The sequence below is a fragment of the Hyperolius riggenbachi genome, chromosome 5, assembly GCF_040937935.1.
Source record: "Hyperolius riggenbachi isolate aHypRig1 chromosome 5, aHypRig1.pri, whole genome shotgun sequence".
NCBI lineage: Eukaryota > Metazoa > Chordata > Amphibia > Anura > Hyperoliidae > Hyperolius > Hyperolius riggenbachi.
This window is the reverse complement of record NC_090650.1, coordinates 390,777,614-390,804,543: the sequence shown is the minus strand read 5'-3', so window position 1 is coordinate 390,804,543 and position 26,930 is coordinate 390,777,614. Positions and strand designations below refer to the sequence as shown.

Genomic DNA, 26,930 nt, shown 5'->3' with positions numbered 1-26,930 from the left:
ACTGGCCTTCCAAAAAAGGACCTGTATCGCCTACAGCTGATACAGAATACTGCTATCAGTCTGTTAACCAACCAACCCCGTCACTGCCACATAACGCCAGTCCTGCACTCCCATCACTGGCTACCTATAAAATGGAGGGTCCTTTTCAAGATCGGCCTACTGACATTTAAATCACTAAATAATCTGGGTCCTGGATACATGAAAGAAATGTTACAGCTGCGTAGCAATCCCCGCAATCTCAGATCCACAGGTTCTAATAATCTAGTCATACCCAGAGTCCACTTGGAAACTTTTGGTCCCAGAGCCTTCTGTCATGCTGCTCTTATGTTTTGGAACTCCTTACCTCAGCAGATCAGGACAGCTCCATCCCTGGACGTGTTTACATCCAGACTGAAACCCACCTGTTCAGTTTGGCATTTGCAGAAATATAACTTTTGTTGTGTGAATACTTCATCCTACTACCAACTACTGAATCTGAGAGAGCCTAAGCGCTTTGAGTCCTATGGGAGAAAAGCGCTAGAGAAATGTTATTGTATTGTATCATGTGAACCAGTTCTGATAACTATAAATTGCTAATGTTATTTTCATTTTGTTCCTACTTCACAGGATTCCCCTTTAATATCATTGTTTTTTCCCTCTTTCCAATCACCATGCTATTTTATAATGTGAAAACATAATTACACCCCTCCGACCACAACCTACACCTGGCTCCACCTTCTCTGCGTTCCTCGTCATCTCTTGTAATTGTAACGTTCTAGGACACAAATCTCACGCTTGCCATGGCAGGATAATATAAAGTGTATCAACGTAAGACTAGACAAGTTATGTCTTGTTGATGTTCTTTCTTCTTTATTAGTGTAACAATGTCTTAACTCCAACGTTTCCACTGTAATTATAGTATATGTGTCATCTTGTGTAGGATAACCAATAGAAAAATCCCTCCCAAAACTCAATGTGTAGGTGGCTAATACAATATCTGGAGAAAGAAAAATGAGCTTGAGTTGTTTAATCAGTTTGGGCAAGAATGAACGCATAGCATACTTCTTGTAGAACAATGTCCCTGGGGTAAGGCTGTGTGATATAAACTGCACGGAAGATAGAAAGTACATGATCAGAAGTTACCTACAGTGAAAGCCGCAGGATACATTTTTTTTTTCCAGAGCTACACCCAGGAGACTAATATGCAAATTACTACTGCTATGCTAAACTTGCCCATTCATAGCCACCATCAACTGAGAATCAAGTGTTTGTACCACAGGTGCAGTACGCTCCCGATAACGTGGGCGCGTACACAGAAGTTGCCGACCTTTCCGGGGTCGGCGATCCTTCAGAGGCTACCAGCAGGATCCAGGAGAAGCCCTGAGCTGCAACAAGTGACGCAACTGACTTCTAGGGGCTGGAAGAAGCCCCTGGTAAGTTTTTATTTATTTAAAGAGAAACTTTGACCAAGAATTGAACTTTATCCCAATGAGTAGCTGATACCCCCTTTTACATGAGAAATGTATTCCTTTTCACAAACAGACCATCAGGGGGCACTGTATGACTGATATTGTGGTGAAACCCCTCCCATAAGAAACTCTGAGGACGGTGGTACTCCTGGCAGTTTCCTGTCTGTGAACCTTGTTGCATTGTGGGAAATAGCTGTTTACAGCTGTTTCCAACTGCCAAAAAAGCATGCAGCAGCTACATCACCTGCCAACAGTAAAAATGTCAACATGTAATAAATGTCAGAATGTAAATCAGGGATTTAAAAGATTTTACAATGGGCAAACACTGACTAAATCATGTATACATAATTATTGTAAAAATGAAGCACTTTTTTTATTACATTATTGTCACGATCGCTTCTGCAGCGTGTACTGCTGGCTGCAGTTGTATTGCAGCCCAGGCAGTTCTGATTTCATTGCGTGCATTTGCTTGCATGGTTTTGTTTGCACTCAAACTAGTTGCTGATTCCATCTGCAGTTGCTCTGCAGCAGGGATGCTCGGATGTGCCTCATCCACGAATTCGGCAATCCGCGTGGTTGCAAAAAAAAATCCGCATTCGGCCCCGCCGCATGCGGATTTTCGTCCGCGTCCACGCAACCACGCGGATTTTCTGCCATGAATGGTGTAATCACGCGTGGATTCCCGCCCGGAGGCGGATTTTCTTTTAACGTTAATAACAAAGCCCCCATACATGCTACAATCCCCCAAATTGCATGGATTATTGAGGTGATAAGGGGCAACATAACTTCAACATAAAAAATTCCCCAAATTTTTTTTTTTCTAGAGAAAATGGATTTTAAAGTGAAATCAACACTTTAAATGGGGCTATTAATTGGTAATAAGTGGTTTTAAAAAGGGATATATACGCGTTAAGCAGTCAAAGAGGTGAAGGCGAGTTCCAATGGCACTTGGCGGCGAAGGTACCGCTGGAGAAGGATGAGTGGCTGGCGCCAAAAAGGCCCCAGAGAGGTTTTTGTAATTTTTTTTTGTTTTTTTTGCAGCAATTAGCAATGACATCGCAGCAGAGTTGTCAGTGGACACGGGCAGTGTGAACGCAGAGTGCAGTGGTGGTAGCGACTGAGTCAGGAGAAGGACTATGCGGGCGGTCAGTTCAGCAGCACAGAAGGACCACGGCAACATACTGGTAGTAGTAGTAGCAGCACAGCGTCATAGTGCTGGCCAAAAATTAAAAGGTGCACACAGGCCTCAGAAGAAGCAAGGCTTATTCCACAGCGAAACGGTCGTAAGGCTGTGCACCCACTGGCGCCCACAGACGTCCCTCCCTCACCTCAGCAGCAGCACGATAAGTACTTGTGATACAGTGCCACTTGATGCCACACCATTGTTTTCACTCATGTATGCCTGCTGATATATATTAAAAGCTACAGTGCCAGACCATTTCCTTCCTTTCTTGCAATATGTTCCATGATACTGCTCACCAACGGTCTTGAGCACGTAGCCTCTGCTGGGGATACACGTTTATCTGCTAATACTTGCTACATCTCATCCCCGGGTCATCCTGAGTGCCTGCCTAACCTTTTCTTTTTTAAAAATTAAATGCACCCGGTGACACGGGCAGTGTGAACGCAGACAGAGTACATTGGTTGAAGCGAGTGAGTCAGGAGGAGGAGGACAATGCCGGCGGTCTATTCAGCAGCACAGAAGGACCATGGCAACATACTGGTGGTAGTAGTAGCAGCACAGCGTCATAGTGCTGGCCAAAAAATTAAATGCACCCGGTGACCCGGGCAGTGTGAACGCAGACAGAGTACATTGGTGGAAGCGACTGAGTCAGGAGGAGGAGGACAATGCGGGCGGTCAGATCAGCAGCAGCAGCACAGAAGGACCATGGCAACATACTGGTGGTAGTAGTAGCAGCACAGGCACAGCGTCATAGTGCTGGCCAAAAAATTAAATGCACCCGGTGACCCGGGCAGTGTGAACGCAGACAGAGTACATTGGTGGAAGCGACTGAGTCAGGAGGAGGAGGACAATGCGGGCGGTCAGATCAGCAGCAGCAGCACAGAAGGATCATGGCAACATACTGGTGGTAGTAGTAGTAGCACAATGTCATAGTGCTGGCCAAAAAATTAAATGCACCCGGTGACCCGGGCCGTGATAACGCAGTCAGAGTGCATTGGTGGTACCATGGTAGCGACTGAGTCAGGAGGAGGAGGAGGACAAAGCGGGCGTTCAGTTCAGCAGCAGCAGCACAGAAGGATCATGGCAACATACTGGTGGTAGTAGTAGCAGCACAGCGTCATAGTGCTGGCCAAAAAATTAAATGCACCCGGTGACCCGGGCAGTGATAACGCAGACAGAGTACATTGGTGGTACCGTGGTAGCGACTGAGTCAGGAGAAGGAGGAGGACAAAGCGGGCGTTCAGTTCAGCAGCAGCAGCAGCACAGAAGGACCATGGCAACATACTGGTGGTAGTAGTAGCAGCACAGCGTCATAGTGCTGGCCAAAAAATTAAATGCACCCGGTGACCCGGGCAGTGATAACGCAGACAGAATACATTGGTGGTACCGTGGTAGCGACTGAGTCAGGAGAAGTAGGAGGACAAAGCGGGCGTTCAGTTCAGCAGCAGCAGCAGCACAGAAGGACCATGGCAACATACTGGTGGTAGTAGTAGCAGCACAGCGTCATAGTGCTGGCCAAAAAATTAAATGCACCCGGTGACCCGGGCAGTGATAACGCAGACAGAGTACATTGGTGGTACCGTGGTAGCGACTGAGTCAGGAGGAGGAGGAGGACAAAGCGGGCGTTCAGTTCAGCAGCAGCAGCAGCACAGAAGGACCATGGCAACATACTGGTGGTAGTAGTAGCAGTACAGCGTCATAGTGCTGGCCAAAAAATTAAATGCACCCGGTGACCCGGGCAGTGATAACGCAGACAGAGTACATTGGTGGTACCGTGGTAGCGACTGAGTCAGGAGGAGGAGGAGGACAAAGCGGGCGTTCAGTTCAGCAGCAGCAGCAGCAGCAGCACAGAAGGACCATGGCAACATACTGGTGGTAGTAGTAGTAGCACAGCGTCATAGTGCTGGCCAAAAAATTAAATGCACCCGGTGACCCGGGCAGTGATAACGCAGACAGAGTACATTGGTGGAAGCGACTGAGTCAGGAGGAGGAGGACAATGCGGGCGGTCAGTTCAGCAGCACAGAAGGACCATGGCAACATACTGGTGGTAGTAGTAGTAGCACAGCGTCATAGTGCTGGCCAAAAAATGAAATGCACCCAGTGACCCGGGCAGTGTGAACGCAGAGTGTAGTAGCGACTGAGTCAGGAGGACAAAGCGGGCGGTCAGTTCAGCAGCTCAGAAGGAGGACCATGGCAACTTACTGGTAGTAGTACCATAACACCAAAAAGTTAACCAAGGTAGGCACTAGGCAGGTAGTAACTGTCTTTATAAAGGCAGGCATAGTTAACAACAGCACATGCAGCAGCCACTTCATGTCCCCCTGTGTCCGACAATAGGGGCCAGGAACTCACCTTCCACCCAAGCCTGGTTGATTTTCAGGAAGGTGAGTTTGTCCACAGAGGCGTGGGAGAGCCGAGAGCGCTTCTCTGTGACCACGCCACCGGCCGCACTAAAGCATCTCTCTGAGAGGACACTGGAAGGAGGGCAGGATAGGAGTTCGAGGGCGTACTGGGAAAGCTCGCTCCAGATGTCCAGTTTCTTGACCCAGTACTCCAAGGGGTCCACGGGGCTGTCGGTGTCATTGAGCCCGCTGGATGACCCCATATAGTCAGACACCATGGTGGTCAGTCGTTGCTTGTGCTGGTTGGTGGTGGATGCTGTGGCGGGCACCTCTGTTCTGGGCTGCTGCACTGCATACAGGCTCTTGCTTAGGCTCTTCAGGTCTCCGGGGCGCCAGTTGCTGCTGCTGCTGCTGGTGGTTGTTGTTGTGCTGCTAGTGGCAATAGCAGGCACCTCTTGCTGGCTTGGCAGAGCAGTTACAGTGGGGGTGGAAGGCTGGGGGAATGCTTCCAGTAGTCTGCGCACAAGGGCCTCCTTCAACTCCCTTGTGCGTTGCTCGGTGGTGGATGGCGTCATTAAGTCTCCCAGCTTCCCCTTCAGACGGGGATCAAGCATCAAGGTAATCCAGATGTCCTCCCTTGAACGCATCTAGATCACCCGGGAGTCCCTGCGAAGGCAGCGCAACATGTGCACAGCCATGGGAAACAAGTGGGCCCTGCCAGCAAGATCTTCCTCGTCCTCGCCATTGTCCCATAACGCATGCCTGTCCTCTTCCTGTGCCATGTCGTTGTCCTCCTCAAACCGCCATCCATGTACAACGCCTGCTGCACTCTGCTCCTCCTCCTCCTCCTCATTCAGGTTAGGGACCTCCAACTCTTCCACTACCTGCTGTGAGCCCTCCTCTGAGCTGGACTGTGCTGCCATCTGCTCCTGTTTTTCCAACTGCCTCAGGGCTTCATCCCCACGCTCAATTAAATTGTCCATTGCCTGCTCCAGTAGACAAACCAAGGGCACCCACTGGCACACAGAGGCCCGCTCCTCACTGACCATCTTGGTTGCCTCCAGGAAGGGACTCAGCACCAGGCATACTTGCTGCATCAGTGTCCACTGAGTGGCAGTAATCATGGGGACTTGCTGGTTGCTGGGGACACTTGGGTCTAGCATGTAGGCCCTAAGAGCCAGCCTGTGCTGACACAGCCGCTCCAACATGGCCAGAGTCAAATTCCAGTGAACTGGCATGTCGATGATCATCCGGTGTTGTGGCCTTCCATACTGCTGCTGTAAGGTGGACAAGAGTGCAGAGGCAGTGGCTGACAGGCGGAAAAAGCGTACCACCGCCCGGGCATCCTGCAGCAGCTCGCTCATCCCCTGGTAGGTGCGCAAGAAGCGCTGCACCACAAGGTTGAGCATGTGGGCCAAGCAGGGGATGTGCTGGAGGTTTCCCTGCTGCACTGCTGCCACCAGGTTGGCCCCGTTATCGGCTGCCACATACCCCACTTCCAGGCCTCTGGGGGTCAGCCACCTCCGCTCCTGCTTCCTGAGCGCGGCCAGGACGTTGGTGGCCGTAAGCCTCTCCTTCCCCAGGGTCACCAATTTTAAAAGGGCTTGGCAGTGCCGAGGCTTGGCGCTGCTGCTGCCGAGGCGGGCTTGCTTTCCGGGCGCAGAGGGAGTGTCGTGACAGGACCCTTCTGCATCCCCCCTGATCCCGCGTGGTGGCACCACTAGCTGGGCTGATGCGCTCTTGTCCTCCCTCCCTTCCATCAGTGTCACCCAGTGGGCCGTAAAGGACAGGTAGCGACCTGTCCCAAATCTGCTACTCCACGAGTCCATGGTCACGTGGACCCGCTTGCCCACAGAGTAGTCCAGGGAACGGGCCACGTTTTCCACCGCAAACTTGTGGAGTGCTGGGATCGCGCTCCTGCTGAAATAGTGGCGACTGAGGACTTGCCACTCGGGGATGCCAAATTGGAGCAGCGTCCGCATGGCGCTCCCCTCCTGCACCAGGGAGTAGGGAAGCAGCTGTGATGCCATGGCCCGGGCCAGCAAGCCATTTAGTTTGCGGATCCGCCTGTGGCTTGGAGGCAGAGGCTTGGTCAGACCCTGAAAGGTGTCGCTAAGCAGGGTCTGACGACGCTGGGATGCAGGGGAGACAGAGGAGAGAGACGAACACTGGCTGCCAGCCTCAATGTCTGTGTCCTGAGTAGCCGAGGTGGAAGAGCGCTTGCGTGCTACTACTGCTGCTGCTGTGGGGGATTCACGACCCTGAGGGAGGGATGATGCTGCTGCGCTGGTGGGCCTTCTGCTCTCAGGAACCCCTGCCAGCAGTGCCTGCTTCCTCTTAAACTCCGCATACTCGCGGCAGTGGCGGCTTCTCAGGTGGCCCTGGAGGGATGAGGTACCCATCTTGCTCAGACTTTTCCCACGGCTCAATCTTTTGCTGCATAACCTGCACACTGCATACCTTTTGTCATCAGTACATTCCTCAAAGCAATCCCACACTAGTGACTTTAATTTACTGCGGCCCCCACTAGCAGAGGGTGCAGCGGAACAATGTGTGGTAGTAGTTGCCGGGGGTTGCATGGTGGTGGTGCCGGCTGAAGCAGTGTCCTGTCTACTTCCTCCACGCCCACTGCTGCCGATGCCCCTGCCTGACATATGGCGATATCCTTGCCTAGGCCGAGGTGACTCGTCATCCTGCTCTGCCTCTGATCATTCTTCCACGGACTCAGCAGGCTGCACATAGTTAGGGTCCACAACGTCGTCATCAGCAGCAGCATCATCATAATCCAGCTCTTCCTCTGACTCCCCCACCTCCTCTTCTGTCCCTACATCCCCAGACACAGACCCCTCTTCTTCATCACCAGAACTCAACAACGCTTGTGATTGTGGCCCGATCTCAATCTCTGCCACATCAGTCCCCAGTAAGTCCTGAGCTTCTTGCATCAGCAGGTTCCCAGAAGCCGGACTGAGGGACAGAACGCTGTCATCCTGGGAGGACTGCTGACCAGTGGGTGCTGGGGTGGATGTCACAACAAGCGTGGGACGTTGGCTGCTGCTGCTGCTGCTGCTTGGAGTGGTGCTCACAGTAGAGGTCTGGGAGGAAGTCATGATGTCCATGAGTACGTCAGGTTCCATTTGCTCAACCACCACACGGGGACCAGAAACTTTAAAATATTTGGACAATGGCGTCCGCTGACTCGGCCCAGGCTTTGCTGCCCCCCTTTCTGCTGCATCACGACCACGTACAGCTGGGCGTCCTCTCCCTGGACGTGGAGCAGTCCCAGAAGTGGCTGAGGCAATTGAACTCCCTTTCCTCTCACCCCGCGAAACCCTGCCAGACATGTTGCTAGTAATGAATCACTGGATGCAGTGGGCACAGTACAAGGTCACTGAAGGATGCACCAGGCACAGTACAACGGCACTGAAGGATGCAGTGGGCACAGTACAAGGTCACTGAAGGATGCAGTGGGCACAGCAGTGGGCACTGGATATACAACTAGGTCACTGAAGGATGCAGTGGGCACAGTACAAGGTCACTGAAGGATGCAGTGGGCACAGTACAAGGTCACTGAAGGATGCAGTGGGCACAGCAGTGGGCACTGGATATACAACTAGGTCACTGAAGGATGCAGTGGGCACAGTACAAGGTCACTGAAGGATGCAGTGGGCACAGCAGTGGGCACTGGATATACAACTAGGTCACTGAAGGATGCAGTGGGCACAGTACAAGGTCACTGAAGGATGCAGTGGGCACAGTACAAGGTCACTGAAGGATGCAGTGGGCACAGCAGTGGGCACTGGATATACAACTAGGTCACTGAAGGATGCAGTGGGCACAGTACAAGGTCACTGAAGGATGCAGTGGGCACAGTACAAGGTCACTGAAGGATGCAGTGGGCACATCAGTGGGCACTGGATATACAACTAGGTCACTGAAGGATGCAGTGGGCACAGTACAAGGTCACTGAAGGATGCAGTGGGCACAGTACAAGGTCACTGAAGGATGCAGTGGGCACAGTACAAGGTCACTGAAGGATGCAGTGGGCACAGCAGTGGGCACTGGATATACAACTAGGTCACTGAAGGATGCAGTGGGCACAGTACAAGGTCACTGAAGGATGCAGTGGGCACAGTACAAGGTCACTGAAGGATGCAGTGGGCACAGCAGTGGGCACTGGATATACAACTAGGTCACTGAAGGATGCAGTGGGCACAGTACAAGGTCACTGAAGGATGCAGTGGGCACAGCAGTGGGCACTGGATATACAACTAGGTCACTGAAGGATGCAGTGGGCACAGTACAAGGTCACTGAAGGATGCAGTGGGCACAGCAGTGGGCACTGGATATACAACTAGGTCACTGAACGATGCAGTGGGCACAGTACAAGGTCACTGCAGGATGCAGTGGGCACAGCAGTGGGCACTGGATATACAACTAGGTCACTGAAGGATGCAGTGGGCACAGTACAAGGTCACTGCAGGATGCAGTGGGCACAGCAGTGGGCACTGGATATACAACTAGGTCACTGAAGGATGCAGTGGGCACAGTACAAGGTCACTGAAGGATGCAGTGGGCACAGCAGTGGCCACTGGATATACAACTAGGTCACTGAAGGATGCAGTGGGCACACAAGGATGTCACACTGTGTAATGAGATGCTTATATGCCAGCGAGCGAGCGAGCAGTGGGCACTGGGCACGGCACAAGGTCACTGACAGAATGAATGAACAGCGCTGGCAGAGAGTGGCGGCGCCGGCGGTGTGACTGGCTGCCTGCAAATAGTACAAGTGTATAACTGTCACTGGAATATACAAGTGAACCCTGCAGCTGCACTAACCTGCCTGCCTGCACTACACACAGATAATCCCCACTCCCACTACACTGACTACACTGCAGCACTGAACCTGCCTGCACTACACACAGTTAAATAATCACTAGACTCCCACACTCCCACTACACTACACTGACTACAACTAACTACAGCAATCACTCACTGACTAGCTAACTGTGTACAGTATAAGAGCAGTGTTAGCAAAAAAACCGCTTTGTTTTTAACACAATAAATGCACTTGCTCAAACAACAATGGCCTGGAGATAATCCTCTCAGCACCACAGTCTAGCAAGGACAGAGCTTTTCATCATGGCCGCCGCTTTATATTCAGGAGGGGAGGGCATAGCTCCCCTCCTGTGATTGGTTGCTAGGGCCTGGCTGGGGCACTCTGATTGGCCTGCAATGTGTCACTTCCGCATAGTTTGACGCATTTCCGCAAACCACGACTTCAGCGCCGGGTTTCACGAGCGTGAATGCGGATTTCTGTCCACATTCACGCGTAGCCGAAGCAGATTTTCGTGGTTGAAAATCTATTCACGGATTTTCGTGTCCGAGGCGGAATGCGTCAAAATGGTCGTGAATCCACGCGTAAGCGTGATCACGACCTGGCGGTGAGCACCACTGCTCTGCAGTTCTGGCCAGCTCAGGATTTAATAATTACCATTCACCTGTGTGGGAATCTGCATGTCTGCTCCCATTGGATGACCTCAGTATAAAGATCTGCTTCCTGCAGGGCTCCACGGGCTATCATAGTTTCAGATCAGTCTGTTCCACCCCGTTCCTAGATCTCGTGTGGACTGCACTGACTCCTGCGAAGGGGTCAGTGAGTCCTTCTAGTCCTGATCCTGTTTATCAGTATTTGTTACTTTGCTAGTCTTGCATCATATATCGGTTTCATCGCCAATATATACGCATACTAGCGTGTTTGTTATTTTCCTTGTATTCGTGTTACGTTAATACATCAGTGTCGCTGATATATACGTACTTGAACTGTTTATATCCTGTGTTCAGTCAGTCAGTTTCCAGCACGTTTAGGTAGGTTGCAGTTATCGTGATCACCCGTGCTTAGTTAGTTTAGTCCTGTTCCTGTTACCTTGCGTGGATTGCGCTCACTTCTGCGTAGAAGTAGCGAATCCTTCCTAGTCCTGTTCCTTGTCCTGCTCCAGTTCTTAGCTCGTGTTCCTTGCTTATGTCATATATCGGTTTATCGCCGATAAATACATATGTCAGTCGTTTGTAGTTTCATTGATAGCTGTAATCGTAATACGCTAGGAAATCATACCTATTGTATATTTATGTGTATTACGTCAGCCTTCTTGACTCTATTTCCTGACTATTCTGTCCTGTCCTTGTGAGGCACGCCACCGCTACAATCGCATTGGCTGCCTCATTCCAGTCTGTCTTGTTATGGACGCTTGCAGCTACTTAAGCAGTGACTAGTTAAGCAAGCGTTCATTCTGTTACCTGTCCTGATCTTCTGAGTTCTGGTTTATGCGCTCAGCGCTACCTTGCGCTGAGCCACTATAGTGGAAGGATTGTTTGTGGCTGTTCGGATCTACGCCTGCTCTGTGCGCCACATCTCCTGTTGGAGTCAGTCCTCTCCTCCACTAAACTGGGGATATCCTGGTTCCTTGTGCTAGCGTGTGTACCTCCTTCACGTCAGGTTATGCATTACGTGCTGACTGTGGAGAATATACCACCAAGCCTAACAATTATTTACACTGGAGTTCCTCTTTAAGTATTTATATAGCGCCGACATATTACATGGAGCTGTACAGAGTATACATTGTCTTGTCACTAAAGGTACATACACATGTCGTTTAGCTGAAAAGACTGGATTTGACCGATCCACCAAGTGGATCAGTCAAAACTAGTCTTATCAGTTGAACGACCGATCGTACACACGCCCTATCAGGGCCGGTTTAAGCAACAATGGGGCCCCAGGGCAAAATAAACCTGGGGGGGCCCCCCCAACAGATACCCCGGAACAAAAATCGGCATTAGGGGACCTTTTTTGCAGCTGGTATAGTCAGGGTGTGAAGTCCCAATCGGTCGGAGCTCCACATTCTGGCTATCCCAGCCTGCATGGGGGACAAGGGGTTAAAAAGTTTCAGGAGGGGGGACCCCACATAATTTTTTGTTTAAAAAATTTCCCACACTCTAAACATAAATAAAAAAAAATGGGAAAATAGGAAAAAATGCCAGGGATCTTCATAGAGCCATATTGCGGCTGTATAGCGATCTCTGGCCAAAGCGGAGCGGCTGCGTATAGACCCCCTGGAAACCCCGTCAGGAAATTTATTGCGCTTTCGTTTGATGCATGTAAAATTACACTACCGTTAGGTTTGCTACTAAAAGTGACATTTACCGCATTTAAAAGTATACTTTTTTCCTTCAAAACTTTAAATCGATTTTCTCAAAAACTATAAGGTCTTTTTGAAAAATTGTTTTTTCCTCTTATTCCTAATGATCTCCTTAACATATCCTGCAAATTTAGGGTTTCTAGCATTTAAGGTGGATTTGCTATTAACCATTAAAGTCGGCAGGTTTTTAAATGTGTATTTTTTTTCCTTTGAAACTTTAAAATCGATTTTCTCAAAAACTATAAGGCCGATTTGAAAAATTTGTTTTCCTCTTGTAGCCACTGGGGGCCCCTACAAGCTCTGGGGCCCTGGGGCAGCTGCCTCCTTTGCCTCTATGGTAGCGCCGGCCCTGGCCCTATTTGATGTCCAAATGACCGGTCATTTGGAAAAATTCGACGTGTGTACGAGCCTTAACTGTCCCTCAGAGGGGCTCACAATCTAGTCCCTACCATAGTCATATCTATGTATATATCGTGTAGAGCATGTTTCATAGCCTAGGGCAGGCATGGGCAAACTTGGCCTTCCAGCTGTTAAGGAACTACAAGTCCCACAATGCATTGCAGGAGTCTTACAGCCACAGTCATGACTCATAAAGGCAAATGCATTGTGGGACTTGTAGTTCCTTAACAGCTGGAGGGCCAAGTTTGCCCATGCCTGGTCTAGGGCCAATTTAGGGGGAAGCTAATTAAGTTATCTGTATGTTTTGGGGATGTGGGAGGAAACCAGACTGCCTGAAAGAAACCCACACAGACACGGGGAGAACATACAAACTCCTTGCAGATGTTGACCTGGCTGGGAATTCGAACTGGGGACCCACGGCTGAACGGAGACACCAGGGAGGATGGTGAGGGACACATCCGTGCTTATGGGGCTAGAGGAAGCCCCGGGTCAGGATAAAATCTTTATATTTGGACATCTCTGGTTTCCTTTAACTACTATTATGAATGCATTTTTGAAGGAGGAGTTGCACTTATAATGATGACACTTTCACTTAGACTAGTTTTACACCTAAGCGGTGCGGTGATTGCGCAGCAGGGGAGCCTGCCACCACATCACTGCACCACAGAGATCAGCCACAGTGTGGCGACAGGGTCATGTGCATAGCGTTGCCCCCAGTGACGTACTACTTGCTGGGCAGGAAGTACATCACTGGGGTCTGTCAGTCCGCACCACGCTGCCGTCATTCACACTTGCTGCATCGCTCATTGACTTGCATTGCTGCATAATCTGTGCGGTAGGCACGGATTGTGTGGTAATGGGCTGCAGACTTTGCGTCGGGAATGCGGTGACCTGGATACTCCTGGCGCACCATGTCACAATGTGTGAATTGTGCAAGTCTCCATAGACTTGCATGGCCCTTGCGGTGGAGATGCGTAACACGGGGCAACGCAGCACGCAAGTGTAAACGGGGCCTTAAAGCGAACGCCAGGTAAAAATATACAAATTAAATTATATAATTCTATGCTCCTACTCCTAAAAATGACTTTTTTGAGATATCCCATGGTTTTGTCTTGTTCAAAGGGAACCTAAAGCAAACCTTAAAAAAAGAGTTTCACTTAACTGGGGCTTTGACCAGCCCCTGCAACCACCCTGTGCCCACTGAATAATCCTCCGGTTCCCCTCCGCAGCTCAGTCTCAATTTTACCGACTGAGCCTGTTGCTGGCCACTGCACCTGCTCCATCAGCAAAATAAAAAATGAGCCACCGCGGGGGACCGGAGAATCGTTTTGTCCCGGCGCGGACACAGGGCGGCTGCAGGGGCTGGTCGAAACCCAAGGCAATTGGAACTCTTTTTTTTAAGGTTTGTTTTAGGTTCCCTTTAAAGAGAACCAGAGATCCTGTAAAGAAAAGAAGTTATACATACCTGGGGCTTCCTCCAGCCCCATAAGCACTGATCGATCCCACGCCGCCGTCCAGCGCTGCCCACAGCTATGAGAACCGAGAACCCTGCTCTGCCGCCAGTCGGAGCCAGTCTAGCGTAGCAGAGGTGCGTCTTTGCGTATCTCTGCAGCGCTGTATGGAAAGATACGTAGAGGGCGCACTTCTCCTGCGTAGCCCGTCTCCGATTACATCACTGATGGGATCCGGTTCTCGTAGTTGCGGGCAGCGGTGGATGGCGGCGTGGGATCGATCAGCACGTATGGGGCTGGAGGAAGCCCCAGGTATGTATAACTTATTTTCTTTACAGGATCTCTGGTTCCCTTTAAACATTTACAAAGCAGATTTTATGTTTTATTGTCATTGCTTAATTGCAGTCTCTCAAGAGTCTCAGAGCTAAAATATATGAACTATTGACCCTTTTTTTATCTATCCCGTTTTAGGAAAGAGCTTTAGGGCTGTAAATCCTGATCAATGCGGCTTACGCTAAAATCGGACAAGACAGAAAATGTCACTTGCATACCTGAAGGTTACCGTAACTCTTTAAAGCAGAGTTCCCCAACCCTGTCCTCAAGGCCCACCAACAGTACATGTTTTGCAGAAAACCACAAACATGCACAGGTGAGGTAATTAGCATCAGAGCTGATTAACTACCTCTGTGGATTTCCACAAAACATGCACTGTTGGTGGGCCTTGAGGACAGGGTTGGGGAACACTGCTTAAAGGACTTACGAGGTGAAAATTTTAAAAACAAAAGTGCAGTACCTGTGTTTATTCTGTATCCACGGAGGACGCCATCCGCGGACTGCGTTTACTTCCGCCAGGTCCCCTGCCCTTTGCCAGACCTCCGGTCGGCTCCCGACCCCACTGTCTGGGTCAGGCTCTCATTCCACAGGTAAAATGGCCGCCGTCATCGACATGTTATTTCCAGATAAAAAACTGTGAGATAGAGTAAAGGAGGGGTATGGCCTGATTGAAGACAAATCTTGTTATAAAAGTACAAAACTTTATTTAATACTTGCAAAACATCAGGATATCAAAAAATATATAAAATTCCGCCACGGTAACCCAACCCCCATGCAGCCCGAGCCAATCCCTCCCCGAACCCCATATACCCCCACTCCTATCCACTTAATTGGTTATGGCCATTGGGGACATGTGCACATGGAAAAAATCCTCAGCAGTGTTCAGTAGATAATTATTCTGTATCATATAGAGCTCAGTATTCAGCACAGCGTGTGCATACAGAACATTACACCAAGGCAAGCCGGATACTTCCTGTTTCCATAGGCTCTTTGACCACCACAGCAGTATATATCAATGTAACATAAGCGATGTGTAGGTGCTAGTTAGTCAGGGGCGTAGCAATAGGGGTTGCAGAGGTAGCGACCGCATCGGGGCCCTTGGGCCAGAGGGGCCTCATGGGGCCCTTACTAAACCAAAGTATAAGCTGTTTATTGGTCCTGAGGTGGAAATAATCACTTCTATAGATGCTTTGAATGGTAGTAATCATTAACAAACTGTTCCCCATCCCCTTCTTGCACCTCTAATACTGTAGATGACCTTGGCAGGTTTTGGTGCGCCGTATCAATTGTTACGTATAGAGTGCTTGGGGGGGGCCCAATGTAAAACTCGCACCGGGGCCCCGAGCTCCATAGCTATGCCACTGCAGTTAGTCATGTAGGTGACAGAAGCACATAGGCAGCAATTCACATATAGAAGCATCAGCGACAAAGGCACATGAAGCAGCAGTTCACATGTAGATAGCATCAGCAGGCAGTGTGTGAGAGCCAGTCAATCATGCAGATCACGGAAGCACATATAGTAGCAGTTCACATATGAATAGCGTCAACAATGCGTCTGTGTGTAGCCAAACAAATATTGCTGGGTTTGTTGGCACAACATATGCCCAGAGGGCTCTTACTGTGTCCTTAGGTGCAGTTGTTGACGACCTGTGGTGCTGAGCAACTGAAGGGAAACTCCATTCAAATTCAATGTGGCTGTAGAAGAAGTGGCTGTGTGGGAGATGGGAGCCAGGAGCCCGGGTATGGCGGCTTAGGAGCATGGAGGAGGCACCGTCATGGCGGAGGACGGCGTCCTTAATCGATTTCGCTGGGTCTGCCGGCTTCTTCAGGAGGCGTGTCATTGCAGCGATGACGCTGCAGGTAAATGCGGGCCGCCGCCCAATCCAGCCGCAACGCCCGGCATCTCCCGCCCCCACCCCAGGGCCAACGCGAGCGGGGGGGCGGGGCAGGCAGACACGACAGGCGCACCGACCAATAGCGCGCCCGGCGCATCCGCCACAACCCGCCCTCCCCCCCCCGCACGCAGGCCCAGGGGAAGGGGCAGGAGCCACCACAAAGCAGCCGGATTCGACGGAGGCAGTGCAAAAGCCGCAGACGTCCAACACATGGACCCAGAGTCAATGCTGCGGTGGCCGCAGCGCATGGCATAGCCAAAATCCAAAATTAGATATGCCACCTATCTACAATTGTAGCCCAAACCTTAACTACTGTTAGCATGTTACCATAATGCAGCAAAATTTACTCCACTTATAACTATTGTTTAACTGAACCCCATCAATCAAAGTGGGGAAGCGCACACATATCAGGCGCAGCTCCCCACCTCAATGGAGTCTATGCTTTTACAAGCAACTTATGCAAACAGGGTGGTACAGCCCACACAGGGAGTAAACCATACAGTGTGAGATGCCCCGGAGGACACCAGTCCGCACCTCGCCCAAAGCAGAGGTGCAGCGCAAGCGCAGGTAGCTAAAATATATGAACTATTGACCCTTTTTTTATCTATCCCGTTTTAGGAAAGAGCTTTAGGGCTGTAAATCCTGATCAATGCGGCTTACGCTAAAATCGGACAAGACAGAAAATGTCACTTGCATACCTGAAGGTTACCGTAACTCTTTAAAGCAGAGTTCCCCAACCCTGTCCTTAAGGCCCACCAACAGTACATGTTTTGCAGAAAACCACAAACATGCACAGGTGAGGTAATTAGCATCTCAGCAGAGCTGATTATTGATTAACTACCTCTGTGGATTTCCACAAAACATGCACTGTTGGTGGGCCTTGAGGACAGGGTTGGGGAACACTGCTTAAAGGACTTACGAGGTGAAAATTTTAAAAACAAAAGTGCAGTACCTGTGTTTATTCTGTATCCACGGAGGACGCCATCCGCGGACTGCGTTTACTTCCGCCAGGTCCCCTGCCCTTTGCCAGACCTCTGGTCGGCTCCCGACCCCACTGTCCAGGTCAGGCTCTCATTCCACAGGTAAAATGGCCGCCGTCATCACCATGTTATTTCCAGCACGTTAAATTCCATCCAAGTTTTATGGGATTTATTTTATGCTGCTACACATAATGTATGATTCCAAACTGGCCCGACTAGTTTGCACCTATTTAGTTTCAGCCTTTCAGGTGAGCTCATTGTACTGCATTCATCATCACACATTGTAAGCAGCTGTTGGGGAAGATGACCCATTGGCATGGGTGTTTACCTGGCAGTATCTGAGTCAGCGGGAACACATGGCAATGCTTTTATAATAAGCAATGTATAATTCTCCAAGAATCTGGATACACACTAAATCTGGGCAATTCAGGCTAATAAGTCCTCCACAGTTGGCTGATCCAATGCTAAATGATCAGTTTGGTGACCTGAAAAAAGGGATCCTTGGACCTGTTACCAACACATAGGCCTAGTGCACACCAGAGCGGTTCTGCTGCGGTTTGCGATCCGCTTGCGGGTGCAGATGTGCTAGGGTAATGTATTTCAATGGGCTGGTGCACACCAGAGCGGGAGGCGTTTTGTAGAAACGCATACTCCCGGGCTGCTGCAGATTTTGGATTGCGGATGCGTTTCTGCCTCAATGTTAAGTATAGGAAAAACGCAAACCGCTCTGAAAAACGGCACTTCAGAGCGGTTTGCCAGGCGTTTTTTGTTACAGTAGCTGTTCAGTAACAGCTTTACTGTAACAATACATGAAATCTACTACACCAAAAACGCTTCACAAAACCGCAAAATGCTAGCTGAAACACTACAGAAAAAGAAGAAAAAGCGTTTCAAAATCTGCCAGCATTTTGCGGATCTGCACCATAGGCCTGGTGCACACCAAAAACCGCTAGCAGATCCGCAAAATGCTAGCAGATTTTGAAACGCTTTTTCTTCTTTTTCTGTAGCGTTTCAGCTAGCATTTTGCGGTTTTGTGAAGCGTTTTTGGTGTAGTAGATTTCATGTATTGTTACAAAAAAGCTGTTACTGAACATCTACTGTAACAAAAAACGCCTGGCAAACCGCTCTGAAGTGCCGTTTTTCAGAGCGGTTTGCGTTTTTCCTATACTTAACATTGAGGCAGAAACACATCCGCAATCCAAAATCTGCAGCAGCCCGGGAGTATGCGTTTCTGCAAAACGCCTCCCGCTCTGGTGTGCACCAGTCCATTGAAATACAATACCCTGGCGGATCCGCACCCGCAAGCGGATCGCAAACCGCAGCAGAACCGCTCTGGTGTGCACTAGGCCATAAAGCTGCTTACACATGTCCTATGTAGCTGGATAATGTAATGGTTAAAGCGGACCCAAACCAAACATTTTTTTTTATTAAAAATATTTCGTTGCACCACTCTGACACATACAAAGATAAATAAACATTCCTTCAAGCCTATGCGCATTTCAGTGCATGCTTTTCACCCTTCTCTTTTCATTACTAGGGTTATACTGGGGGCAGCCATTAGCAATTCCTCCATTGCCGGACACCACCTACTCCACCAGTTTGCCGGATTATGTCCCGGCAATTTGAAAGGAAGGGAGGGGTTCCTCCAATAAATGTAAAATATTTTCTTTTTGTCATCGTACAGCTGAAAAAAGGCTGCTATTTATTATTATAATTTAGAAAATAGATTTTATTTCTGAAATCTTGTATTTTTAATTTGGGTCCACTTTAAGGGCTCTGACACAGGAGACCAGGGTTCGAAACTTGTCTCTTCCAGTTTAGTAAGCTGTCCCTATTCAGTAGGAGACCTTGGGCAAGACTCCCAGTGCCCTTTTCCACTAGCCATCACAAACACCAGCGATTTTTCATTAATTTTGTTATGGGATTGCGATTTTTCATTTGCATTTTAATATCCCGCTAAAAATACCCAGAAAGCGATTGCGATTTACAAATCGAATCACTATAGTGGAAAATACTTCTCATGATTTCTATGATAAAGTAGCAGCCCTAGCGATTTAAAAATCACTAGCGATTCACGATTTTGCGATTCAGCTGTGCAGTGGAAAAAGGCCCTAACACTACTACTGCTTATAGAGTGCATCCTAGCGGCTGCAGCTCTGGCGCTTTGAGTCCACCAGGAGAAAAGCACAATATAAATGTTATTTGTCTCGTCATATGGAAGTTGTTCAAAATGAATGACTTATCGATTATCATTTAAGAAAATGAAGCGAAAGAAAATGATAAGCGAAGGTTCAAATGCAAAAAAGTCATCAGATCAGCGGAGAGGATCATTGGGAGACTCCTCCCCCCCACTTTACCTCCTCTACAACTCTAGCAGAGTTCCCCAACCCTGTCCTCAAGGCCCACCAACAGTGCATGTTTTGTGGAAATGCTCAGAGGTAGATAATCAGCTCTGCTGAAACACTAATTACCTCACCTGTGCATGTTTGTGGTTTTCTGCAAAACATGTACTGTTGGTTGGCCTTGAGGACATGGTAGGGGAACTGTGCTCTAGAGCAGTGCTGTCCAACTTCACGGGCATGGAGGGACATTTTTTTTTCAGACCCAATGGTGGAGGGCCGAAGGTTCTTGCTAGAGCCGCAGACATATTCCCCCCCCCCCCCCCCCCCCCACCCCGGAAAAATGTGCAATTAAAGGACAATTAGATTGGCAGCACTTTCCACAAAATGCTATTTAACCACCTTAGCGGTATGGACGAGCTCAGCTCATCCATTACCGCCAGAGGGTGCCGCTCAGGTCCTGCTGGGCCGATTTTAATGAAATAAAGTGCAGCACACGCAGCCAGCACTTTGCCAGCGAGCAGCGGCGAAAGAGGGTCCCCCCAGCCTCCTGAGCCCTGCGCAGCCGGAACAAATAGTTCCGGCCAGCGCTAAGGGTTGGATCGGAGGCGGCTGATGTCAGGACGTCGGCTGACGTCCATGACGTCACTCCGCTCGTCGCCATGGCGACGAAGTAAACAAAACACGGAAGGCCGCTCATTGCGGCCTTCCGTGTTACTTTTGGCCGCCGGAGGCGATCAGAAGAACGCCTCCGGAGCGCCCTCTAGTGGGCTTTCATGCAGCCAACTTTAAGTTGGCTGCATGCAATAGTTTTTTTTTTTATTTAAAAAAACCCCTCCCGCAGCCACCCTGGCGATCTTAATAGAACGCCAGGGTGGTTAAGATTTTGGTGAAGTTGTGTGGCGAAAACCGCCAAAAACCATAAGGGTCCCGTTGTGCGTAGAGCGGTGCTCATAGCGCGCCGTGCCGAAAAATTGGAGTGGCCATGGACCAGAATGCGGGTGTGGCCACGGGTGGAGACAAATTTACATGAACTTAGCAATGTGGGACATTAGATTAGAACAGTGGTTGCGAACCTTTTGGAGGCCGAGTGCCCAAACTGCAACCCAAAAGTCATTTATCTATCGCAAAGTGGCAACAGCAATTTAAACTACATACAAACGTTTTAACTCATACATGAACATTATGGAAAATCCAAGTTGAAAATAAACTGTGAAGATAAACAATTTCATCCATCCTACTCCTGAAAATGTGTTTTTTTTAGAACCTCCCAGTTTTATTTTCCGTTTTAAAAAGCTAAAAAAGTAGGTTTAATGCTATTGTCTCATGATGATGATTCAGCTTTTCCATAGTCTCGTAGTTCGCAATCATGTGACCCCCAACAAGACAAATTCAGCAATCATAAGGCCCCCAACAAATCATGAGGCCCCCAACAAGACAAATTCTGCAATCATGAGGCCCCCAACAAGACACATTCAGCAATCATGATGCCCCTAACAAGACAAATTTAGCAATCATGAGGCCCCCAACAAAGCATGAGGCTCCCAACAAGACACATTCAGCAATCATGAGTCCCCCAGCACAACAAATTCAGGATTCATGAGGCACATAAATAGACAGCTTTTCACATAAATAAGCAGAATGCCCCTTTAATATGGTAGACACCTCTCACCTGGCTTCTAAATTCTCCTCTACTGGCTGCTGTGCCTGGCTGGCCTGGCAATAGTGTTTTTGGCCGGATTGGGGATGATGTGTGGGATGAAATGCCTTGCAGTGCTGCTGTGGCCGGGCTGGCGGTGATGCTGTGGTGTGGCCAGATGAGGTAGTGACAGGTGCCCCCCCCCCCCCCCCAGTTAGTGACAGGTGTCCTCCCCCCTCAGCTGAGGTAATGACAGGTGCCCCCCCCAGTTAGATAGTGACAGGTGTCCCCCCAGATGAGGTAGTGACGGGTGCCCCCCAGTTAGATAGTGACAGGTGTCCCCCCTTCAGCTGAGGTAGTGACAGGTGCCCCCCCCCAGTTATATAGTGACAGGTGCCCACCCAGTTAGATAGTGACAGGTGCCCCCCAGTTAGTGACAGGTGCCCCCCCCCCAGTTGAGGTAGTGACAGGTGCACCCCCCCAGTTAGATAGTGACAGGTGTCCCCCCAGTTAGATAGTGACAATTTTGCCATTTAAGTTGGTTTTTAAGCTCATTTAATGTAATCTTATACTTTTGGCACCTCTGTTCATTGTATACAATTTTGAGTCCACCCTTGGTGGAGGGTTGCTACCCTTTCTTCCTGTCTACAGAGAGTGACTTCTTAATCCTGAGTGGGGTCAGGACAATCTCCCCTCTTGCCTTTACAGTGGTTGCCTGCTGGTGACCCTGACTTGTGAGTATCTAGCAATACAAACTTATTGCCACCTTGTCCAGTACGAATTACACTATTGGGGCTCTTGGTGTTCCCTGTTTTTATCTCTTTGCAAGTGACAGGTGTCCCCCCAGCTAGATAGTGACAGGTGTCCCCCCAGCTAGATAGTGACAGGTGTCCTCCCAGCTAGATAGTGACAGGTGTCCCCCCAGCTAGATAGTGACAGGTGTCCCCCCAGCTAGATAGTGACAGGTGTCCCCCCAGCTAGATAGTGACAGGTGTCCCCCCAGCTAGATAGTGATAGGTGTCCCCCCAGCTAGATAGTGACAGGTGTCCCCCCAGCTAGATAGTGACAGGTGTCCCCCCAGCTAGATAGTGACAGGTGTCCCCCCAGCTAGATAGTTACAGGTGCCCCCCCCCCCCAGCTAGATAGTGACAGGTGTCCCCCCAGCTAGATAGTGACAGGTGTCCCCCCAGCTAGATAGTGATAGGTGTCTCCCCAGCTAGATAGTGATAGGTGTCCCCCCAGCTAGATAGTGATAGGTGTCTCCCCAGCTAGATAGTGATAGGTGTCCCCCCAGCTAGATAGTGATAGGTGTCCCCCCAGCTAGATAGTGATAGGTGTCCCCCCAGCTAGATAGTGACAGGTGTCCCCCCAGCTAGATAGTTACAGGTGCCCCCCCCCAGCTAGATAGTGACAGGTGTCCCCCCAGCTAGATAGTGACAGGTGTCCTCCTAGCTAGATAGTGACATGTGCCCCCCCAGCTAGATAGTGACAGGTGCCCCCACCAATTAGATAGCGAGGTGTCCAGTGCCTCGCCCGTTACCTCTCCTGTGTCCCCGCTGCCGCTGCCCCACAGCTCAGACCTCACAGATCGTGGCGACTGAAGCAGGCAGAGTGCGCATGGCAACCGCGCGGAGGAACGTCACATGCGGAAGTCACTAATGATGTCACTTCCGCATGTGACGTTCTCGTGTATGTGAGTACCATGCGCACTCTGTTTACCTCAGTTGCCGCAATCTGTGAGGTCTGAGCTGTGAGGCAGCGGGGACACAGGAGAGGCCACTATAAGAGGGAGCAGGCATGGCGCCGATAGCGCAAGCCATGCCTGCATCTCAGGGAGACGAGCGGGCAGCGGCAGGTGGCCTGGCGGGCCGGATGCGGCCCGCGGGCCGCCAGTTGGACAGCGCTGCTCTAGAGCATTAAAGTGAACCAGAGACGAAGCACCCTCATGTATTTCACCATATATATCAGTGGGAATATTAGAGAAAGCACCTACCCTGCTCTCTGTTTAATCCTTCACTGCTCAGCTTGCTTGTTATCAGCCCTGATAAAATCCCCGACTGAGCATTCAGTCTGGCTTTGCTCAGGAATCATTATAGCTGAGTCTGTCTTCTCTGATGTATTTTTTAAGCCCAAGCCTGCCCCCTTCTGGCTCTGCTTTCTTGGTCTGTATATTCAAAGCATCACAGAGAGCAGTGATGAGATGGGAGGCGATGCTAATGTAAGGGTATATTGAAAAACTTTTTTTTTTATCTATATATGTTATTCATAAGAGGTTTTTAGAAATGTAGTATGTAACTGAACAGAGGCGCCAAAAGTATAAAAACAGTATTTAAAATATTAAAAATTGCTTAGGAGGCAGTGGTGGACTTACCTCCTTCAAGCAGACACAGGAAACTGTGTATATCAACAAAAAGTAAATTTATTGGTACACTCCAGGGTATTGCTTACAACGCGTTTCGCAGGTCTATACCCGCTTCTTCAGGCAGTAGAGGTAGGAGTACACTGATAGGGACAAAAGGCACGCATTTGGTATGTGATTTAGACACAACATGATAAACATACATTCAATTTCTTTATTTGGATATATGAATTTTGGGGGGAAGGTAACTATTTGTGAAGGGGAATGAGGGGAGCCACTGGGTGAAAATCGGATTATTTAGCATAGGAAAATTAAGTAAAATATAATCACTATAATGGTATGTGCAGCGTATATTATGGACCTATATGGGAAGATGGGAGGAGCCTAGAGGGAGGATGATATGTGCAGCGTATATTATGGACCTATATGGGAAGATGGGAGGAGCTTAGAGGGAGGATGTGGAGTGTAGGGGCTGAATAAATATAGGGAGGTTGTGAATGGTGGATAGAGGAGTGTGACATATAGTGCTGAGGGGAAGATCATATAAGGTGTACAAAGCCTTATATGATTTTACAGGTTTTTAAATGCCAGGTATAGTATTTATTATGTAAAATCTATCAGGGGATATGTTTATTTTGTGCCAAAGCGTTCATCTCTGGTTTCCTTTAAAGCAGTACGATCAGCCATACCATGCCAGGGGAAAAAAACACATATATAGGTAGATAAATACTTGAGCTACTTGCATAACACATGTATTATACTGTCCATGTTTTGATTTCAGTGAATGTTATATAGTAAATGACGAGAATTCTGTTCCTGGTGGGGGCCATGTCTTTTGCCCACAGTTAAGGCTAACTCGTGATGTCATTTCTGCCCTTTATTTTTTTTCTTGTCTACTCCAATCGCTGAGTTGCCTCAGCGTTGCTTGTAAACACAAATGAGTAGGGGATCAGGTTTCAGATAAGCAGCTGGCAGGGGAATAAAGGGAAGAGGAGGAATAGATTATAGATAAAAAGAACCCCCAGCATGCAATTCTTTGGCACCGACTACTAAAGAGCCAGTGCTCCTAAGGTATATGATAACTCCAAATCATAACAGCAGAAAAAGTTTTGAAAGTTTTGAATGCAGGATTAGTATCTTTATCACTTAATACACTCAGACCAGTTGCTGTTGAAATTTGATTTTTATGGTGACGATACCGCTTTAATGGAGTCATTAGGGGAGAAATAGTAAAATAAATGGTACTTACCGGGGGCTTCCTCCAGCTCCAAGCTCCCAGGACGTCCCTTGCCCGAAGCTCTGCCCGCAGCCGTTCGCCGCAGGTCCGTCCCGGTCCCCGGCGATGACGTCAGAGCGACCTCCAGCTCTACTGTTTAAACTTCCTGTCGGGACAGAAAGCAGTGAAGCCTGCCAGAACCCAGAAGGAGCAGCGGTGACATGCGCCGGCAGAACAGGTAATGTATGCAGGGGGGGCGGCGGCAGCTTCACAGATGGTGAATCGATGGCAGCCATACGATCCCTCTCTGATCAGTTTCGATCAGAGAGGGATCTATCTGTTGGTCGATCTGATGGCAAATCGACCAGTGTATGGCTACCTTTAGGCTGCTTTCACAGTGAGACGTTACAGGCGCACGTTAGTGCAGCCTGTAACGCTCCCCAACGCACAGCAATGTAACTGCAATGGGCTGTTCACAGTGCCCACGTTGCGTTACATTGTAACGCTGCACGTCAATCTAAAGTGCAGCATGCTACGGCGTTAGAGCGGCTTTGCCGCGTTAGCCTGCTTGCACAGGCACAGTGATTAGCCACATGGCTAATTAATATTCACTGCACTGTGCTGACGTCACTGGCGGGACCCTGTGATGCGGAGTGTTCCGCTCACGTGGCTCTTTGCTAACGTCCTCTGCCACCACCACCATGCGTTGCGTTAGGTGCACGTTATGCGACCTTAACATACCACCTAACACAACGTCTTAGTGTGAAAGAAGCCTAATGCTGGGTACACACGGTGCGTTCCCGCACTCGATGCCCCGCTCGATTCCCGGCCGCTCGATTCGTTCCGACATGTCCAATTCGCGATTTGATGGATCGTTAGGTCGATTTGGCATACTTTACATGAGAATCGACCTAACAATCATTGAAACGTGATCGGAAATAATCGAGCGGACAGGAATCGAGCTGGGCATCGAGTGTGTGTACACAGCATTAGATTTACCTGTCAGATAAATAATTTCCAACATGTTGGAAATTATCTAACCATCTATCTGCTGAGCAATTAGTTCTACTCAGCAGGAAATAACCAGAAGACAATGCACCAGAGATAATGACCAGTCTCTACCAGTACTTTACAGAAAATAATCTAATTACAGAAAATCTAATGCTGGGCATACATGGGTTGATGTGGCGGCCGATTAGCCGCCGGATCGACCCCCGCCGCGTCCCCGCTCGTCCGCGCGGATTGATCCCCGCTCGTCCCCGCCGGCGGTCCTTATCAGCTGCTCGATTCCCTGCCATTGTCCGCCGGCGGGAATCGAGCGGGCGCGGGGTGGAGTGGCTTGATCGGTCCAGCTGAATATTATCAGAACAGAAACGTACTGTGTATCCCCAGCATAACAGAAAAATCTGTACTTTTCCGTTAGCCGGGCGCATCCGGCAGGTGGCGCTAATTACATTAATAGTTCACGTAACAAAAGTGTTAATGTAACCGATTGTATTGTATTCTGCCTCTCTCCTATAGAACACTGGCAGTCGGGAGGCACGTGTGTTCCCCCAGAGTTGTTCGTCGCAAGAAAACAACCAGGATTCCCTGCCACAACGAACATCTCTGGAGGGACACGCATGTCCCCGCCGACTGCCAGTATTGTATAGGAGAGAGGGCAAGGGGGAGAAGAGCGAGAGTCAAAGCCGCTCACAAAATAAGCCGCCGGCTTAATTTTAATTTAATAAACTTACTTTTTACAATACATTTGGCTGCAGCGAGACTCCCAGTAAAAACACAATACAATTGGTTACATTAACACTTTTGTTACTTGAACTATTAATGTAATTAGCGCCACCTGCCGAATACGCCCAGCTAACGGAAAAGTACCGAAAAATCTTACAGAAAATTGTATGGTGTGTACTAGGCATAAAATAAGCCTGAAGATCTCTTTACAAAATCGCTATATGCTAGTGATTTTTTTTTTTTTGACGTTTCACACCATGTAAATGGCATGATGCTTTTAACAGGCGGCTGACTGCAGTGGCCCGGTTGTCACACGTCTGACCGCATTGCTACGGCGCGTCCTGCGCTATGGACCAGAATATTGAGTGAGAGCAGCTAAGGACACCGGAGCATACAGTCAATGCAGCACGGCACTCTCCCCGCC

The 26,930-nt window shown here is 49.3% G+C and overlaps 1 long non-coding RNA gene across 1 annotated transcript in view; it reads right to left on the bottom strand.

The window, feature by feature from the left end:
* Positions 1-26,930, bottom strand: part of LOC137517843 (uncharacterized) — a 45,046-nt gene that overhangs the window by 17,975 nt on the left and 141 nt on the right. Inside the window, exon 2 of the long non-coding RNA XR_011020688.1 lies at positions 14,811-14,984. This is a non-coding gene — a long non-coding RNA (uncharacterized lncRNA). The remainder of the gene's footprint in view (positions 1-14,810; positions 14,985-26,930) is intronic.